We start from the raw sequence: 22,170 nt of genomic DNA, 5'->3' as shown, positions 1-22,170 counted from the left end.
TTGAAAGCCTTGTGTGGTAGAGTGAAAGAATAATGAACTGGATTCTGAGAGCACACATTAAGAATCAAGTGAAAGCCCTGGCCAGTTTGACTCAGCAGTTAGAGCGTCGGCCTGTGGTCCAGAGAGACCCGAGTTCGGTTCCTGCTAAGGGCATGTACCTCGGTTGCAATTTGTCCCCAGCCCTGGTTGGGTCATGAGGGTGACAACCACTCGATATGTCCCTTTCACGTCAATGTTTCTCTCTCTCTCTTCCTCTCTCTCTTCCTCTCTCTCCCTCCCACTCCATCTGAACAAAAAACAAAAAAAATGTCCTCGGGTGAAGATGAAAAAAAAAAAAAGAATCAAGTGAAACAGTCCTGTAGATTATCAACCTACAGAGGTTACACAGTTTATAAGGTTATATAATGCATTTTCTTTCCATAAAATATGCCACAGTAAATGTCAAATGACGTAAGCATCATATAAAACATGGATAGATTCCTAAGAGGTTTTGCTGAGGTTCTCTTAGTTCTCAAAAGAAAGTTCCCCCCTTGGAATTGCATATAATAGAGTAAATTTATAATTCCTAAACTAGATTGTCATGTCTAACATTCAGGGGATTGCAGTGGAGTCAGAGGTGTCTGGCCTTACTTATCAATTTCACCTCTCCAGCTCCCTCTTTGAGCTTCATACTCCCTCCTCCACTTGAGAATTTTGCAGCTGTGAGTGCTGAAAACAATATAACCGAGTCTTGCATTATATAATAGAACACACAGAAATTCTATGTGGGCTACAAAAAACCCCGGTAAATTTCAGAGTACAGAAAGTTAACACTAGGATGAACAGTGTATTCTAAGGTGACTTGGGTTTATAAACTAGAAGGGTGTGTGTGTGTGTGTGTGCGCACGCATGCACGTGTACTATTGTAAGCAACCTGAAATTTCACTTTAAAAGATGGCCCAACAATTAAGCACCAGATTTCTCTCTTACTGATGATTTCCTTTTCAGAAACTAGATACATTTGCAGTCATTAAAAGTATGGCAATTTTGAGGAATCACTATGGATTTGGGAGTCTGTTTTCCTGGGGTGACTCAGTGACTTGGGAGGTATTTATGGTAGGAGAAAATTTCTCAGCAATTTGCTGGAATTACACAAATTAGCCATTCCAGATAATAAGTGATATTACTGTGAATCTGACTCGTGTCTCCTACACTGTTCAGATCAGGAATCAGGAGAGACAATGTTAAGCCAAACCAAAATCTGATCTGATTCAAAGTCATGAGGGGATCTGCTGCCAGTCAGGACTAGGGTATATGGATACATTATATGTCGTAAGATATATATGAACCTAGAAGGTGGATCTGAGACAAGCAAAAGACAAACAAACATGTAGAATATACAGGAGCCCCTTTGAACAAATCTGACGTCATGTTTAAGATGCACTGTCATGATGTCAGCAGTGTTATAGGCAGCAGCAGCAGCAGGTAATGGAACTCATTCATAGAGACCAAAGTAAGAACCCGGTTAACCACAGGATGGATTTAATGGAGAGTGAACTTGAAAACTGGGGTCTCTTCAACACCAGAACCACCATGGCCACACTCCTGCCCCATTTGAAGCCAGACTTAGTTCCAGTATGGTCTCCTGCTGAGCCTGCAGATGGGAGATCTGGAGGAACGGAGCGGTTGGTATTGTTACTTACTGTTAGCTTCTGAGGCAATGATGTGGGCTGATTGCCAGGCGACAATGTCATCCCCATTTCTGTTTTCTACACTTGCCCCAATCAGAATCTCTGGCTGCCATCCTCCTCCATCCTTTATAAGTGCCTCCCCCTGTCCCCACCCCCACTCCTGCCATGAACACCTTTCTGGGTGTCTCCTTGTATCACTATGATAGTTCCTAAAATTTTCATGGAATGGATAGGAATTTCCTTCTTTCTTGCACAAGACAATGTTAACACCATTTTTCAATAAGCAATAGATGTTCATCTTCCACCTGCAAATTACCCTAGAACATCTTCTTACAACTTTATACCACAAGATTGTTGGGCTCACTAATATGTCCATTTTGCTCTTTAATTCATCTGCTTGCTTGCTTTCCAGATAAGGCACCATTTCTCTTCTTCTTCTACAACAATTGTTCTTTTTTTTTTTTTTATCCTCACCCGAGGACATTTTTCCCATTTTTTTGTTCAGGTAGAGTGGGAGGGAAAGAGAGGGAGAGAGAGAGAGAGAAACATCGATGTGGAAGGGGACACATCAAGTGGCTGCCACCCACATGACCAACCAGGGCCGGGGACAAACTGCAACCGAGGTACATGCCCTTAGCGGGAACTGAACCCGGGTCTCTCGGGACCGCAGGCAGATGCTCTAACTACTGAGCCAAACTGGCCAGGGCTACAACAATTGTTCTTAATGTGAGTTATGTAAATACACATGATTCATATGATCTGTGAATCTCTTGAAATTATAATGATAATTTTAGGTGTATTTCTGAATGTAAATTTTTCTGAAGGGAGTCCATCATTTTCCTTGGATCCTCAGTGGGACTGGTGACATAAAATAGTAAAGAACCATTCATTTATAACATATATTTTATTCATTGGCTTCTTGTCATTTGCTATTTAATATAACAATAGTACCATTCCCACAATCACTAATGAAATTTGTACAGCACTTTACAACCTACAACATTCTTTAAAATGCTCTTTCATATCCATACTTCTGTTTGAAACTCATGACTTTTCTCAGGAGTGCCGGTCTTATTATACCCATTTTATAGATGAGAAAAATAGACTCAGAGAGAACCATCCAGCTACTTATATGGCAGAGCAGAGATGACACTAGTGCCCAAGTATGTTGACTCTTGGTGTGAAAGCAGAGAGAAGGCTTTTTGCATGGTCAAGCCATTTAGACTTTTGTCTTGGGACTTTTTCTTTTCTGGTTGCATTTTTTTTTTTCTTTTCATTTTTAATGCTGTCTTTGATACTATAGAATAGAATACGGTCGACATGTATTTTATCCAGATTTCCTCTATTTCCAAATGGAGGACTGAATTTTTTTCCAGTATAGTATTTAGAAGCAAAATGATTCACTGATTTAAAACATAGGACATGAAGTTAGTCGGTTCAAGTAACTATGTGTCTCTGGCTTAAATTTGCTGAGTCTCCATAGGTAAAACACTTAACCTTTCTTTCTCAATTAATCTGTGAAATGAAGTTAAAATATTATCTTGTACCAGTAAAGTAACAGTTAATAATGAACTGAAGACTTAGAGATTTACACATACCATGTAAATAATATGTGTAAATCTCTGATGCTATTTTGAGCAGGTCAGTGTTTCCTGGGCTAAATTAATAATAAAAGAAAAGTCTTGTGAGTACAAGATTGAATGTGTAATACATTTTCTGATTAGATTGTTTATAAAAGAAATCCACTTTTTTTTTTCTACATTTCTGGTTGATTATTTCCTCCACTAAATTTACTGTCTCATCAAAGCAGTGTTTGTTCATTTGTGGAATCATTTAGCATGTATTGGACTATGGGGACCTGAGATGGAACTTTTCCCATTTAAGAAAATAGCCACTCTGTATTTAGATTCCTGTAGGGGACACTTTAGGAGAGTGATGTTGTTATATCATGCTTACAAATACCTCATCTGGGTTTGGAGTCTCTTATATATCTGCTCATTCAAGATAGTGGCACTTAGCAATTCAACAAGATGTAAGTTGGCTAATAAACAAAGCCAGTGTTCTCTGGGGGTTTGACAGCACTTCCTGTGTTTGACTCTGGTTGCCCTAAAGTTGTTTTAAGCCCAGCACTGCTGGTGATGTTTCCCCTGGTGCACTGAACAGCTCATGCCATGTCAAAGGGCGTTGACCTTTTCACTCATAGAACAAAGAGACTGAAAACAAATTATGCTCTGTGAACTGGTCAAAGGATAACAAAAAAAAGGGGGGGGGGGTGCTGACACAAAAAACAAGTGATGAACACAAACTCTGAGCTTTAGAGCATTATCTTTAGAGTATCAGCTCTCTAACCAACTTTTTAAAAAGTGTATTATGTGCATTTGTTTCAATTTAGTCGGAAACCACCCACCCCCAACCCCTTGGCTCCCTTTGCAGAACACGACGTACCAACCACCATTGTCTCGACTCCCCCTAACCAACTGAGATTATTCCAATTCATGAGCTGTCCACCACCGAGCTGAGGCTTCAGAGAGAATGACTCATCCGCGAGTTTTGCTCGTGGTTTCTAAGAGTATATTCCGTGTGAAGAACTGGAGGATGCAGCATATCCAAACACATGCTAGGGTACAGAATTTGAGTGGGAGGAAGAGGACGGGGCTAAAATAGAACTGTTGTTATAAGTCAAAGAACTGGAGGCCTGGTCTAGCCTTTTCAGCTATGTAGCTTCAGCAACACCTACAGTTCCTTGCCAAGAATGGCACACCGGATTAACGCAGTGAAAATGAGGAGTTCCTGGTGGTTTCCTTTGCAAAAAACGAGAGAGAGAGAGAGAGAGAGAGAGAGAGAGAGAGAGAGAGAGAGAAACCTAATATAAAAAAATACGTAATGTAAAAAATAATCAAAACCAAAATGAACAAATGATGCTGTACTTCACTTCTGTTTCAAGCTGATGGAAAAATAATTCCCCCTTGTATTAGTAAAATTAGAGAACAACACTTGCCCAGGAGCTACTTATGCAGATAACTGTGTTGAGTGGGCTGACCAAGTCCTTAAGATACTGTTTAGTGTAGAGCTTCCATAGTAAACCCAAATTAAATTTGACAGAATTTCAGGGACTGTTCTCCTCTTCTTTCTTCCAATGATTCCAAGTTAGTTATGGAGACCCAGCGAATCATCTCACGTTTTGAATGTTCACTTCATCCGTGTTCTGCCCCTAAGTCAGTATTTGAAAGTAGTGATCACAAAAGCTAACAATCGGGCCCATGTTCTAGCACACTCCAGCAGGGTGACCAAAGTAGCTTTCTTTTGCTTGAACTAACACTCCCTCAGGGTCTTTAACTGCACTCTGACTTCTTCCCTTGCTTTAAGGCTCTTTGTTTTTGTGTTTCTCTTTATCTGTGGCTATCGCTCTATTTCTCTTGCCTACTGGTCTCTCTCTCTCTCTCTCTCTCTCTCTCTCTCTCTCTCTCTCTCTTCTTTTCCATTCAGTCGTTCCTCTGCTGTTATTCCACTTTCATCTGTTTTCCTTAACTGATCATGACATCGAACTAAAGTTTATGTTTAAGCTTTTGAGATTTAACTGTTATAAATCTCTCCAGGAAAGTTTCTATGTTCTTTTTCTTACTAATCTATAATCAATTAAACCAACATTTTATGTTCTCTCTTAAAAAACACTTAAGTCTCTGTATAAAATGTGGTTTCTTTTCTTTCTTAGTAACGCTTAGTAGAAAAAAAAAATTGTGTATAAAAACAAAATGGATTTTAGGAGTAAAGAAGTTCAAGTTGTCCAAATAACCAGAAAAATATTGTTTCTAACCAGTTGCTTTGAAAATGATTTTTCTTTTATTATTTCCCCAAATGATTTATGAATAGAGATAGTCTTTGATTTAAATTATAGACAAGGCTAGCAGGCTTCAGTAATTTTAATTGTAACTTCAATCATACTTTGTAAATAACCTTTGTTTCAATTTTCATATCTTTTCTTGTTGGTCTAATGTATAAACAATTATTGAAATTAAATCTTTACAAAATCTATAAACATAGTAAATTCACCAATCTATCTGATAATCAAATAAATGTAAATTAAAAGAAAAGTTAGATACCTCCCTTCTCCTGCCAGTCCAGTAGGGAAGATGAAAAATAAATTACACTCCTGGTGTTTGAAATGGATCTATAAAATTGATTCTTTTTCTCTCTCTTTCTCTCTTTATTTATATAATATATTACATAGAGAAACACATGCGTGCATAATATATATGCTGTAAGAATACCTACATACTGTTTATTTTTCTCTGTGAGAACACACATACACATATGTATGTGTGTGAATGTATGTAGATACACACAAATACATATATTGATATTCTTTGACCCAATGATTCCATTTTTGGTAACTTGCCGTAAAGTAAAAATGCTAAGTTTGGGGTAGGGGTATAGGCATTATGATGTGTTTTAGAGAATTATTTATATTTTTGGAAAAAATGAAGCAAATCAATGCTTGGTTATAAATGAATGATTAAGTAAAATTTCAGTGTTTACCTATCTACTCAAAAGCACTTTATTCAGACACTGAAATAATGGTTTTGAAAAATGGTAATAATACAAGTAAATATTTATGATGTTACAATTATGCAACCTATGTATAGGAAAAAGCTTTGTAGGAAAAATATATAATTTTCAAAAATATTTGTTATAAGTATTAGAACTGTTTTTTTTTTAAATGTTTGGGTTTTCAAATTTTTATTAATGCACACGTATAACCTTTAAAATGCATATGAAGATTTACACCAGTCACCATCCTCAATTCTTCCAGTAAAAGTGTATTATAGTTATATTTGAAAATTGCATGCTTTCATATGCACTAATAATTTTGGGAAACATTGCACCAAAGTCTTCTAAACTTTTAAAATATTGAAAGGTATTATCACTAAATTACTTTGCTATTTCAGGGAAAAAATATATTTGAACATGTGACCTCTCTTGATGACCATCATTTACATTGTTATAGTAAAGAGTTGCTCCTCATTTCCACCCATTAAAAATATCGTTTTCTAAATATACTTAAATAATTTTAAATATTCAATTGTTGTAGCCTTACTCATAAAAAAAAGAAAGACGAAGAAGAAGAAAGAAAAGATAGGGAGATGTGTAGAAATTGATATTACCATAGGAATGAAAAGAGTAAAATGCAAACAGAATTCTTATTTCTATTACAAAACAATTTTATTTCTAAAAATTACCCTTTGGGTAGCATTTAATATCTGAGGCTTATACACAACACAGACAAAAAAACATACCTGAACAATTGTGATTATGAATGTTGTGTTAACAACTACTGCTGTTCTATCAAAACTGTGAACAGAGAATGGGTACTAATTAATGGGAGACATTACCAGGCGGGAAAAGTTGGGAGAGTATTCAATAAGCTGTCAAAACAGGAGCTGAATTCTATAGAACGGGTGTTCACATATCTGACAAAAATCGATCCTGAAACTTAGCTTTTCCATTTTTGCTTGGAAACGACATTACCCAGACTCTCACTTACTAATCTTTCAATAGCTTAGAATAATGGTGTTTATAACATGAAAATAAAATGTATGTTAGTACTTTTGAGATCAACAAAGCCACAGTGAATTCTGCACAAAAGGGATATGTATTTATTTAGATCCTTGCTTGAAACTGTCTTATTTTATCTTATAGGATTGGACTCCAGAAAGATAGAGCATGGTTTGGGAAATACATTATATCAAATATTCCAGTTGAATAAAGGCCATAGAAAGCTTCGGAAAACATTCTGCTTTTTAACTTGTAATTTCAAATATGTAAATTCTATTTTAACATGTGTGTTTAAAATTCTTGTGGGAAAAACAGATGGCACAGTGACATGTAAACAATAAATAAAATGTCTGAGGTCAGTAAATTAGTCGTATTTTCAGTGAACATTGTAAGGACTTTGAAGAAAACGCAAAACAATTAATGAACAACCTGATATTCTAAACTCCTTATCTCACAATGAAATGAAACCTGAGCAGAGTCTCCTGTCTATATAAGTTGGACATATGACACAGTGTTATCATTATTTCTGGCAAAGTACCATAAAGGTCTATGATTTGAATGGAACTTAAAGACAGATTCATCAAAAAAATAAAGTCTTCCTCCAATAGTGTGGTAATGGCCAAAGGGAAGGAGTGGGGTGTGGGGGCTGGGTGGAGTGGACAGAAGAAGAGAAAGTAGTCACATCTGTAATAGTGTCAACAATAAAAATAAGGTTTAAAAAAGTCTTTCTTCTTCTGTTAACTTCATATCCAAAGTTCCAACATTAATTACTTACTATTAAAAGAATTGACAATCCTGACAATCCCCGGAAGAGGGGGTGGGGGGGGAGAGATAAACCACAGAACTTATATGCATGTATGCATGAACAATGGACATGGACAACAAAGCTGGGGACAGGGTGGGGAGGGAAAAGGAGGGGGAATCTGGGGGGGAAAAGGAGAAACATCTGTAACAAAAATTAATTAATTAATTAACAAAAAAAGAATCGACAATTATTTGTGAAATGCTTATTAGAACAACAGGCTATAATAGTAAATTACAAGAGAGAAAATACAAGTGACCAATAGATCTATGAAAAGATGCTCTACCTCACTAATAATTGTAACATACATCTTTCTAGCAAAAATCATTGCGACAGTATTTATAACAATGAAAAACTGAATACAGTCTAAATGTGCATCAATATGTTAAAGTATGTTATATCCATAGTATGAACTACTCTTGTGCTGCTAGAATAAGATTTCGATTATATTTATTGACACAGAAAAGTATTTGTGGCATATAATTTGAGTTTAAAAAATCAAATTACATAAGAGCTTACGTAAATGTTGTTATTTTTAAAAATTGTATACCTATGTCTATAAATGTATATATTTTTAGTGTTCTCTGGATAACTGGTTAGCCTGTAATTTGTTATTATTATTTTTCTTTTCTATACTGTTCAAATTTTTTAAACGGCTCTAGATTATTTTATAAAAAAATAATTCTATAAATATAATACAAGTCATTCATAAATATCTTAATATGCTTTTTAAAAATCAGTTAGGTGTTGCCCTGGCTGGTGTGGTCCAGTTGGTTGGAGCATTGTCCCATAGATAAAAGGTGGCAGGTTCAATTCCCAGTTAGGGCATGTGTTGGGGTTTTGGGTTGGATCCCTGGTCCGGGTGAGTAGGGGAAACAACCAATCGAAGTTTCTCTCTCACATTGATATTTCTCTCTCCACCCCCTTCCTCTCTCTACAATCAATACAGAAATGTAAAATTGTTAGCTGTTAAGTCTCCTAGAATGGCATAAAGTTCAACAGATAATTTATTATTATATTGATGATCTATCATGCCCCAGTCCGCTATTAGGCCTTTGGATAAAGAAAGACTAGGACATAACTTGCCCTCACTTTCCAGGTGCCCATGGTTTAGTAGGTGAGATATATTTGTAAACAAATCATTAAAAATCCATACAATAATATAAAAATGAACAGAATAGATATTGGGAAAAGAAGTATAACCTATGACTGTAGAGTAGGAGCTGAAGGTTAGAAGAACTTGAACAGAGGTGTGATGCCTGGGTAAGATTTAAAAGGAAAGTGCAGAGCGTTGGCAGGAAGAGGAGAGGTAGGGAGTGTAAGAGGGAGGAGAAGAAAGAACAGAACACAAGACAGCATTAAGTTTTGGCAAAGCCATAAAGGTGAGAACCTAAGGGGCTCAGTGTAGTTGAAAATGAGATTGGACTGGTAGGCTAGAGAGAGATACACAAAATATTTCCTAAGATTAGATGTTGCTTCTAATCCCATTTAGGAGCTGATATGATTACTGGACACAGCTGTAATTTCAATCAGTCATGTCAGGGTTTTATAATTTAGACTTTATGGGAATGTCCATACTTTATTTTATTCTTTATGAAGAGACAGCCTATATCTGAATTCCAGTTTAAGTGGATTTTCCACTGGCTCTGCTCCTAGTAGTTTGATTGATAAACTTAAGCTTGTAAAATAAACAGTAAGTGAGATCTACAACAGTGTTCTTGTAGACACCCAGTTAGCTGTGCATGTCTAGTGGCTTTGCATGCTGGCAAACTGTCATTTAGTTGGAGCAGTTATCAGCCAAGTCAGGCGGAGGAGACTGCCGCCTGAAAGCTGTCAAATTCGACATCAGTGGTCGCTGAGACAAGCACTGCCGTCTGTACCATAATTCTTCATTATTAAATAACAGATCTTGTTCTTCTTCTCATGCAATGTTATTGCAACACATACCAAAGTAAGGGGCTGCTTAGAACTTCCATTAAACTGAGAATTAGAAGGCTGGCCTATAGCAAAGACACTTGAAAATTACAAGTGGAAAGAAAATTAGGCTGATGTGCAACTAACTTCAGAAACTAATCAGTAGTAAAAATGCTTTCAGACAGAATTCCTCTCCGCATATAGAAATGATTCAGCAGCTTTCTTCTTTAGGTCTATGAGCAACTTTAAATTGATTGTGATTTCACTGGCCTTGCTTCTTGATCTGGGCCCTTGAAAGGGAGTGCTAACTGCTGTCCCGAAAAAGCGGTCCTGCAACTGTGACAAAGCTCCACTAGACTTACACCTGACATTTTGAAATCATTTTCATCTACGGTTTATTCAGGGGATTGGCAGACTGCTGTCCTGTATCAGAGGGCGCTGGGGGGAACAACTGATAAAACTGATTGCAAAACACTTGACGATATAAAGTGCTGTGTAAATGCTACCTAATGATATTCTGAAGTCCCCAGAAGTGGGAAGCAAAGGCCATATATTAGAAATATGAAACGATGCAACCAATGCAGCAATAAAACGTTTTTAAAGTTAACTGCATGTTTTAATATTCATTGAGATCATTGTCATGTATGTGTGTATCAAAAAATAAAGGAATTTACTTTTCACTATGAAATATAAAAATGAAGGATAAACAGTCGAACACAATAATTAGCAGGTTGTTTAACTCTTCAACTAACTCTTAAAATTGAATAGGAAATGTAAAACGTCCATTTGTTTAGTGTTTCCCACAGGAGAGGTTGCATTGGAGAGAAAGCTCCAGGTTTGACCCCAAATTGGTCTGACAGGATAGTGTGGAGATCAAATCCATAGCTTCAGAGCCAGGCAGCAGATTCAAGTCTTTATCCTGACTTGTTAAATGCGTGTCCTTGGGGAAGTCATATGAGCTGTTTCTTCTCCTTTAGAGGGTTGCAATGAAGAGAAACACATGCAAAGCACTGGCACATACCCTAGAGCAGGTACCCTAGAGGGTTAGATACTCTGATTCTTCTTATTTAGAAGCTATGTCCTCTTGGGCAAAACAACAAATCATTTATCTTCTGTGATGTCCAGTTCTATATAAACTATGGAGATTTGACAAGAAAAAAAAGGTAATGAATGGATATTGACAAAAAAATTTCAACGCACAAATCTATTAGGTAAGCACTTCAAGTTAAAGCCATTTTCTGGAGGTTCATAGTCCCCATCAACAACATAAGGAAGGCTCGGAGGAACCCTACAGTAAAAACCAAAATCAAAACTAATTTTTCTTTTTAAACCTAATATTTCAAACTTTGTTTAAACATGAAATACTTATATTTTTCAGAACACCTGTTAGCATCTCTTAGAGCAGTTTGAGATATACTAGAGATTTTCCATAGTCTCATTGTGGTCTATAAATGAAACTTTAAAAAAAAATTTAACCTTTTATTTGGAAATAATGTCAAACATACAGAAAAAAAATTAAAGAACATAAATACTTCAAAAATACTCATAAAATTTTACCCAAAATTTATGTATGTGAATATTTTGCCTCATTTATTTTATCATTTGCTATCTATCTATCTATCTATCTATCTATCTATCTAATCTATCATCTATCTATCTATCATCTATGTATCTATCATCTATGGCATATCTTGTTTTCTGAAATAGTTGAGAGTAAGTTATATACCACATGGCTCTTTAATCCTAAATACTTCAGTACATATTTTCTAATAGAGATATTCTCTCACATATCCACCGTTCAATAATCAACTTCAGTACATTTAACATTGAAGCAGTACTTTAATTTATTGTTCATTTTCCTATTTAAAAAAAATAATCACATAATGTTCTGTATAGTATTTTCCCTCCAGTATAGGATCTAGGTCTTTTTAGTCACCTTTAAACTGCATTCCTTTCACAGTATTTCTTTATTTTTTTTTTTCCCCGTGTGCTTGTGAAAATAGTTTTTCTTTTTTTACCTCTTATTGTTGAGCATATTCTTTACTTTTAATGACATTAATATTTTCCTTTTTTAAAAAAGACATTGCCAAATTTTGGTTTGTTAGATTATTTCTTCATGAAATTTCAGAGTCAGTTTATTTATTCTTGGTCAGAATACCTAGGTAATGTGCCCTTCTCAGGGTATCACATATAGAGATACATGATGTCCATTCATTCCTTATTTCAACAATATTTTTATGCGATCAAAGTGTTATTAATTTCTTTAGTGTATAATTGCTATCTTTTCTTCCTTACCGTTCATAACCAATCTTTGGAGACAAGACCGTGCAAATATCTTGCTCCTTGTCAAAATTTCTCTTTAGTTTAGCATCTATTGACATTTTTTGTCTGACCCAGTCTTTTCTATAATGATTGCAAACTGCTATTTTCCAATTTCAGCACTCTTTTTACATTCATGAATTGACAACTGACATTTAACCTTAAGCAAGAGCCCTTTCTTTTTATTTATTTATTTGTTATTTAACTGTTGGGATGAACTCATAAATTCCTATTTTTCAATAGTTTTAAAATTTATTATTGTCTTTAATTATTTTGGTCAACAACTTGTCCCAGATCTTGCAGGGGCTTCTTATTTTTTTCTTGTAACATGACCCATTATTTTTTGATACTTTTTGAAATAACAAAATATTCCAGGCTCATCTTTTATGTTGTATGCTCTAAGCTACTTCTCTAAGGAGTTCTGTTTCTATTTTTATAGAGATGAGGTATGCTCATTTCTTTTTGGGTATCATTGTTTCCAGGCCCTTTGAAAGGATCTTTCTATTATCTAAACATTATCGCATTATATAGTTGATAGATAGATGAGAGATAGATAGATGGATAGAGATATATGGATAATTTTTTGGTTTACTCTAAGTTAAAAATTTGGCAATGGTATGACAAAAATTTAGTGGTCATTTGGTCTGACTAAACTGATGCAAAAATCTGATATACAAATATAAATGAACTTTTAATATAATGAATTTAAAAAAATCAACTCTTGCAGGTAAGTTTCATTTGGGTTTTTGTTTTTGTGATAAATGCATAAATATTTCCTAGAGATGTCTTCTTCACCTACCCATGCTATTTTCCTCATCTTTCTCAGGCTATTATGATGTCTTAAACAGATTAGTGAGTACCAAATCTCAATATTTTTTTAGGACTTTGCACAAAACATAAATCAATTTGATATAGGCTGGCAATAACAACAAGAGAATGAAATTTACTATGAAGCTATAGGAATGTTTTGTGAAACAGGAAGGCAGCATTATACTCATCCTCCATGAAAAGTGATGATCCAGAGACTATTAGACCCTTTCGTTTCAGCTTCTTTTTAAGTGTGCGCTTTGTTCTTCTATCTTTAAAGTCTAGCTTTATCTATTTCTACAAACATATCTCTCACAATCCCTGAATTTACAGATTATGGTTTTTGCAACATGTAGAACTGATAATAATCTTAAAATCCTAATTCCATAATTAGCATAAGAGGATCTCTGATCAGTTGAACCTCGGTTAGATGTCTATCCCTGGCCCAGTCAGCCGTGGTCATGGAATACGTATAAACATGACTGACAGAGGGTTTATTTCTGTAAATTGTAGAAAACCAGTTTAAAATAATTTCTTGTGAATTGGGCAGAGTCGCACAAAAGAGGGGCATTATATTCACTCATATGTCATATTCAGTATAGCATCTTCCTAAAAATATAAACTACAGAAATTGTGTCAGGGTGAGAATTTTCACTGGAAAGAGAAGATATAAGTATCCTTAATATATGGAGAATTGCTTTTAACAAGGGCAAAGGAGTATACAAGAGCCACAGAGTGGTTAAATAAGCTATTACATCCCCTTTCAGAGTATATATGTGGATTAACAATGGGAGATAAAGTTAGAAGGCCAGTGAATTTTACTTTGCTTTCCCCCATTTACTAGTAGTGAGGCACACATTTCGTAAACTTTAAAATGTGTTATTATTGTAGCTTTTAGGACAACCTGGCATGTGGGCATCACTGACATTTTCTTTACTGATGAAGTCTGAGTCCCTTAGAGGGTCAGAGATGCCAGCTGTCAGAGGGTTCACACGGGATTGACCTTGTGCACTGTGGAGGCAGACAGTCCTAGGAACATGGTTGCCTCTCACTCTAATGGAAAATTAGGTGGCAGCAGGAGGTAATAGAAATATTCATATTTTTGTTTATAGCAAAAATTACACAGAGCCCTTTCATGCATATTATTTTATTGGATTTTCATTAAAAAAAACCCCAGTTGGTGAAATTTGAAAGCGCTGGCTTCATCAACTTTATCTTACAGATGTGAAAACTGAAGCCAAGAGAAGTTGTGTTAAGAGCACAGAACAGGTGATGAAGCCTGTGGGTCGCCTCGGCTGCCATTTGTTCAGTTCCACAACACTTAAACGCAACAGTGAGAGTTCAAATCCTGGTCTGGTGGTTGATTGGACCAGGCCTGATGCCGAGGTAAGGGGCTGGCCGACAATTCCGCAGCACATGAATAAATCAACAGAGGCGTTTCAGGTCATTCTAGATGCCTGAGTAAAAAGGTAAACTGCCAGATGCTCTCATTGGGTAAAAGACTTGGCCCTGCATCTGTGAATTAAAAAAATATTTTGTTAGTCTTATAAGGTCACATACTTGTTTTTTTCTAATTTGTACAAGTGGATATTTATTTATTTATTTTACCAAATCTTTGAAATTTGGAATATGTTAAACAACAACAAAAAAAATCAAAGTTGAATTTTGTGTAGAATTCAGAACAAGAATGTAGAAAAAGCTTGAAATTATTGAGCAGTGGGGGGATTACTTATTGAAACTGGCATGAGAGAGGACAGGTCATAAAGATGCCCCAGGAATGGTGTCACTTGCTGAATTTGTACTGTGACTGTGTCACTGGCTTTCCCTTCTTGCTCAAGGGCTTGGTTTCCCAGGCGGGGAAAGGCGTCTTCTCTTGGGATGGCCTCGGCACTCTCTCTTGAACCGCCACATGTTTTCCCCCCATGTTTCTCAACCACTGCTGTGTGTTCCCACACTGATTTTGACTTGCACCTTTGAACCCTATCGGTTTGCTGGATTTTAAATGACGATGAGGCTGGATGACAGTCCTTGGAATGATATGCACTACATTTCAAGCTTTTATGCTGCAGCTCTGACATGCCATTGGTTGTCAGAAATAGACCGATGTGACTTCCAGCTCAAAGTCCTGCAATGTTTCAAGTGGAAGGAAGCTAGAAAATGGTACCTGGGGAATTGTACTTTATGATTAAAATCCCCACACCAACTTTCTATTTATCCAAAGAAGAAGGGAAAAAGACAGGTGCCGTCTTACATTAACACAGACTTCAAAAATAAATCCAAAGAAAAGTTAGGCTAGCTGCCAAGACATAGGCATGTAAAACCCCAAGAATCTGCCATCAGTCTGTGAGACCACAATGTTCAAAATTGGCCAGTCCCCTCAAACACATTTAAAATAAAGAGGTCAGGTCTCAATCAAATGCAACTTACTTCTTGATAGTTTAAGTCTAAGTGTTGAATTTGCTTTGTTGCGTCCACATTTCTGATGTTGTTAAGTGAGGCAAGAGACCTCTAGCAGTACAGCAGCGGGGTGGGGAGAAAAGTCTTTTTCAATGTAATGGCCGTATTTTAGTTAACATGTTGTCAGTCTTTAATGACTAGTGGTGTAACAGCTGGTTTTGATGTAATTTCTTTTGAGACCACTAGATTACAAGCAGTTTATTGCATTCTTCCTCTCATACTGCTCCCTGGATACAACCTAAAGTCAAAAGGTTAAAGGTCTAAAGCTATAATCTAAAGGATTTGTCATCATTTAACAGGTCACTTGTTGCTATGTACTATGTAAACTGAAAAATATTTAGTGAGCCTGTAATTCTGATATATATGTGTAAATAAATACATACATTTATATATGCATATATATGTACACACACATATATAAAGTATTTTTTGCTATTTTAGCAGGAAGAAATTGAGAATATTCCGTTGGAGACAAATAGAAATCAAAGAGTACAATTTAAATGTATGTGTTGATTTTCCTAAGGGTGAAAGAAAGAATATGTTAAATAAAATAATATAAATTTCACTGAAAGGATCTGAAATTGGGAAATTAACTTCTGCAGAAACATGTTAAGATGATACCAGATCTTTGAAAGACTTGTAGGTAACATATCCAAAACTAAAAGTGCAGAGACAAAAGAATGGGGTCAGACAACTGAGGGAGGTGCCAAAGGTCACAGAACCCTATTGTTGGTTCATTGTGGATTTGTAGCTTTCAATCTGTCAGAGCCTGACCGTTCAGCTATGCTGAAAAGAAGAAGCTAGTCTTTCAAGACTGGGCTTGGTAAAACAGAAAATCCAGAAGAGAATGTCTGAAACAGAAACCTCTTTCCTTCCACACATCAATGGTGGGTTTGAGGGAGTTTTGCCAAGTGTATGCACCTCTGTAGAACTCTGAAAAAAATAGAACTGATTTCCATTGTGCTTGACTTTATGCTAGTTTAGAATGCCTCTCTTTAAAATTAAAAAAATCATGTTTTTATATTCTCACAAAATGCCGAAAATAAAATTTTGGAAATGTTTCTAGGCAGTTTGGAGTCTTTTGAACTCATGGTTCATCTATAGCATCACCATTCTGGACTCTTCTTCAAGATGGTGACACATGGTGCCAGTTCAGTCAAATCCATTTTCTGTGTATCTGTTGCCCTCTAGGGACTTCAGCATGAAAACAAAACAAAAGCATCCTATGTGGCCATTAGGCCTTAATCATTCGCCGTTCATTGGCTTTTCTTCCCATCACGCATTCAAATTTAATCTTAATTTTTACTCTTGTAAACCTGTATTTGCCATTGCTGTGATTTAAGTAAAATTAATTTAAGAAACAAACCAGAATTATTCTTTCAAACTCTAGATATATGGCAACTCTTACAACTTGTTAATACTAATAATTTTCTATTCGCTGCTATGAATTTGACAGAAATAGAAAAATATCAGAACTTTTAAATCACTCTATACTTTAAAATTTTGAAGTCTTCATTTTCATAGTAGGCAGCAATCTGCATCTAAGAGTCTTGTATAAAAATAATGTTAATGCAGATTGTCTCCTGAGAAACAATTACGGGTAGAAAAAAATTGACTATAGTAGTTAACAAAAATTTCTGCATTTAAAAATTAGTTTTCTATTATGCTTTAGTTTTTAGCTAAACTTGTATGAGTAAAATGTTTAGTTGGAAGTCACCATCATGCTAAATCCATAGTTTCTTCACAAGAAAAGGAATAGCCCACATGAACAGGACATGTTTTAGGCTATGCTAGTACGTCTTCCCGGCCACTACTGACTACAGGGTGCCTGCCTGATCTGAAGACAATAATCGACAGGCCTGACAGCTGACTAGGAGATAGCCTGGGATGAAACATTCTGAAAAGAAACTTCCTAGACCAATTTGATGCTCATGTTTACAGATATTTGGGAAATATGGAGAGTATCAGACAGTTGGCAACTGGTCAAAATGATCATGATGCAAAACTATATGAACTAGAGTTTTAATGAAGGAGAAGCAATGGGCTAGAGAACAGATGCAGACAAAATCCAGATGGTAAAAAGAGAAGGGAACATAGAAAAATAACCAAAGACCAAGAGAGAACTATGCTATGTTAGTGGTTTACCCAAGTGCTGAATGGGGAAAAAAAAAACAATAGAATCTGGCTGCCACAATCTCTAGAGCTGATAAAAATCTGGAATGACCTTCTAGCAGCTTCTTGGAGGGTAGATTGTATCTCAGTTCTTTGCTAGTTTCATTCCTTTCCTTAATTGCACCTAAAAGAGCCAACCTCTATTCCATATAACAAAATTCCTATGCTGAAGGTACAAAGAAGTCTCTTCTAATTAATCAGGCAAAGGAAGGTTTTTCTCTAATATGTTGTTCATGTAAAAATTGTTTGATATTTAGATTAAAATTGTCTTTAGTCAGTGTTTGTGAGTGTGAGCCTAGGTGGGCAGATATTACTCTTTGCTATTACCTATTTTTCCAATTTCATCTTCTTCCTGCTTTAAAAAAATGTGAAAGAACTCCCTTATTTCCTCAGCACCAGTTATTTAATTTCTTGGAGCCTATTTACTTAGTGGTACTGAGGGAACTCAGTTGTAGAGAGGTTAAAAAATGTTATGTATGAAGTTATTTTATTTTTTTAATAATAGAAATTACTCTAATAAGAATTGTTACTCTGTTTCTGAACTACAGACTAGATTAGCACCACCTAGCAGTGGAGTCCTAAACTCTTTAACTTCATCTCCTGTAACTGTAGTTGTTTTAACATTACTAATTTTTTGCTTGCTTGATCTCTTGGTTTTGTGAGAAAGGTTCTTTAATTCTCCCATTGCTATGATAAATTTGTCACTTTCTCTTCATTATTCTATTGAGTTTGCTTTATGTGATTTGATGCTATGTTGTTAAGCACGTGCAAATTCAAGATTGTTAAAACTTATGGGTGAATATGTTATCATCACATAACTCTCTATATTCTTAATCCTGCTTTTTACTTGAGGTCTGTTTTGTCTAATATGTATATTGTGACACTAGGTTTCTTAGATTGGTATTTTCCTGGAATACACTCTTTTTCTACCTTTTTTTCTGTCCTTTGCTTTCCAACTTCCATGATGGAAGATAGTACATAGCATTGTGGTTAAAAGCATGTCTTCCAGAACAAGACTGCCTCTGTGACTATGGGCTAGTTACTCAACCTCTCTGTGCTTCAGTTTCTTCATCTGCAAAATGGGGATAACAATAGCACTCATATTATAGGTTGATTATGAATCTTAAATATGTTAGTATGGGAAAAGTACTCAGAACTTTGTTACATAGTAAGTACTCAACAATGCTACTTATTTTATTCTTACTCTAATGATAATAGGTCTTAATAGTTAAACACAGATTCTGGAGCTAGACTGCCTGAATTTGAGTCACTTTCCACCTCTTCCAAATAACACCTACCTCAGAAGTTGTTGTGATGATAAATAAAATATTAAATGTAGTACTGAAAAAATTTTCTAGTGTGCAAAAGGTGTTACCTACTAGAGTTATGAAACTTTGGGATAGCTCTTGCTAACTGCTTATGATTAGATTTTTTTTGTTATTCAATCTGAGAATATCTGATTTACACTTATTTATAAAACTATAAATAGCCCAGCTGGTGTGGTTCAGTGGGAGAGTGTTGACCTGTGCACCAAGAGGTCACCGGTTCAATTCCCATTCAGGGCACATGCCCAGGTTGTAGGCTCAGTCCCCACTGTGGGGCATGCAGGAGGCAACCGATTGATGTTTCTGTCTCTCTCTCCCTCCCCCTTCCCCCCTCTTTCTAGAGATTGATAAAAGCATATTTAGAAAAATAAAATAAAACTCTAAATATATTTGTTATTTGCCATGCTTTTTCAAACCATGTTTTTCTTTTTTCTTTCTGACATTCTCTTTTCTAGTAAGTTAGATGTTTGTATTCTGATTTTTTTTTATTGGATAGCTTTAAAATAATTTACATATATGCAATATTTAACAGTCTATAATATTAATTCTATTTTTACCAACAGGACCTTTGAATGATTTAGCTCTGATTATCCATTGTTTTAGTTTCTGTTATTATTGTCTATTTTTGTCTCTAAACCTATAAAATGCACATTGCATTGATTTCTTTTATAGAAATCATATATTTATGTTTCCCAATATTTTGCACATGTTGTTCCTTCTGGTTTTGATGCCCATAAATAGCTTATAGTATTTAGAATTTAGGAATTGTTTTTAAAATAGGAAATCTTTATTTGCACTCTTGAATAATAGGTTTAGATAGGACCTATTTTTTTTTTTTTTTTTGCTCTTTAAATATATTATTCCAATGTCTTTTGCATTTATCATAATTAATGAGAAATCTAGTCTCAGTCTAAATGTCATTTATTTGTACATAATATTTTTTCCTCTAATTGCTTTTAAAAATATATCTTTGTTTTTGATATTTTAAGTCACACACACACACAAACACACACATTTATTATTTCTGGGATTAATTATACTTCCTTATTCCAAGTGTTCATGGTTTTCATATGTTTTTGAAATAACCATAATCTTTGAGATACATCTCTATGAGATATATGTCAAACAGTCTGTGCCCCATGCCTCTTAATTCTTTTTCTTTTTTTTTTTTCTTTTTGTATTTTTAATCTCTTTGACTCTCTGTGTTGTAGTTTGAGTAATTTTTTCAGATTTACTTTGGTTCATGTAGTCTCCCTCTAGTTATATCTAATCAGTTTTCAACCTATCTACTGAATTTAAAAAAAAAAATTGTTTTCATAGGTTTTCCAGAGAGAGAGAGAGATAAAAACATAGATGTGGGAGGGAAACATTGATCAGCTGCCTCCTGCACACCCCCTGCTGGGGATCAAGCCCACAACCGAGGCATGTGCCCTGACTGGGAATCAAATCAGGACCTCTCAGTCCATGGGACAACCTTCAATCCACTGAGCTACACTGGCTGGGCCCATCTACTGAATTTTTTAATTAAATGACTATTTTTTATTTCTAGAAGTTCAATTCAGGTCTTTTTCAATTTCAACTGTTCTGATTTCACAATGTGTTCTTTCATTATAAGTTTTACTTATTTTTCATCTAATGTTTCAAACCTACTGTTTTGTGGTCTCTTTCAGATTATTTTGTTAATTCAAGGCCTTAGGATGCTGTTTTCCTATTTTGGCTCTGCACACTTTCCTCATGGAAAATCATATACTATATGATTTATAGTTTTTTTTATTATACACTTATCTTTAGCTGTGGTTATTTTTAAGGGAAAATACTTGTGCCCTTGATTTTGGAAATGTACAAATTCAGTATTTTTGTGTTAGTTTCTCCTAGGCACCTCAGAAGTTCTATTGGTCTCTAACTATGATTTAGCCTAATCTTTTTATGAAATTGCACAATAATACAGGAGGCATAATTCAGATTACAAATCAATTAGTGGGAAAGACTTGGAGATATTATGTCTTATGGCTTTTTTTTTTTTCTTTTACTTTTCTAGATCTATGGATACAAATTTTGCAACTCTCTTTCCCATAGGATAGGGTTTTGCAGGATATCAGGATTATATAGTACATTTTGTTTTGCACCACACTTCTGATGAGTCCAAAGCCACGTGACTTGAAACTATCTGAGTATTAAGACCATAGTTCTTAATCATATTGTTTATAATGAATATCTCCTTGACCTAACATAGTATCAACTAATATAAGTGTATGTCTGTCTTTAAGTTCCTTTTACATTTCTGATGTCTGAGAATTTATTTTCTTATTTTAAAACTCAGCATTGTATTTTAAAATTCTTTAAAATATTTTATCCAGCCAGTGTGTGTTTATAACTAGGTAAAGTAGTTTTCATTAGCACAGTACGCCGTATAGGAAAATTATAAAATGAAAGAGTTCACCAAAATCAGGTTTGGTAAATCCATTTCATCCTGTATGTTACTTCTGACAATTATTAGTGGTCGTTTGGGACACTGGGTTAGCCATGAGGTGACACCCAGTTTGGGAACAGTGGGAAAGGCTGTTGTAGTCAACTAGGGGTATCTGCATGGGCATTTGGGGTGATGAGTGTCAACACGTTGTCTTATATTTACTCACAAGGATCAAATAATTTCTAAGATTTTTATAGCATTAAGGTTATATTATATCTTAGTGTATAAGTATATCTTTTAAATCTTTGGTCAATTTTTAAAAATCAATAAAATATTCTTGATTTTTAAATTCAAAACAAGTTGAGAACACTATGTCATTTTACTGTATAAGTGTCTTTATCTTTACAAATATTATTTTGTTCAGATCTTTTTCTTAACATAACCAATCCATTAACACATAAAGATATTTTAAGAAACAGAAACCATTAAACATATTAGTACCTAAATAAAAGCCAAGTAATCAAACATATGACCTTTATTTTTTGTTCAAGGAATTATGCAATTCCCTGAAATATATCTCACAAGTGAAGCACTAAATCTTGGACCTGCATAGCTTCTTTCATTATTTTAAAATATGCCACTCTTCTTTGCCTTACTAAAGTTTTTTCCTCTAATTAGTCACTCTCATGGTTTCCTCTAGTACATTTTACACAAATGTATTACTCACACCACTCTTGCAAG

The sequence above is a fragment of the Molossus molossus genome, unplaced genomic scaffold (genome assembly GCF_014108415.1).
Source record: "Molossus molossus isolate mMolMol1 unplaced genomic scaffold, mMolMol1.p scaffold_m16_p_3, whole genome shotgun sequence".
In the NCBI taxonomy this organism is placed as follows: domain Eukaryota; kingdom Metazoa; phylum Chordata; class Mammalia; order Chiroptera; family Molossidae; genus Molossus; species Molossus molossus.
Note: the sequence above shows the minus strand (reverse complement) of the source record.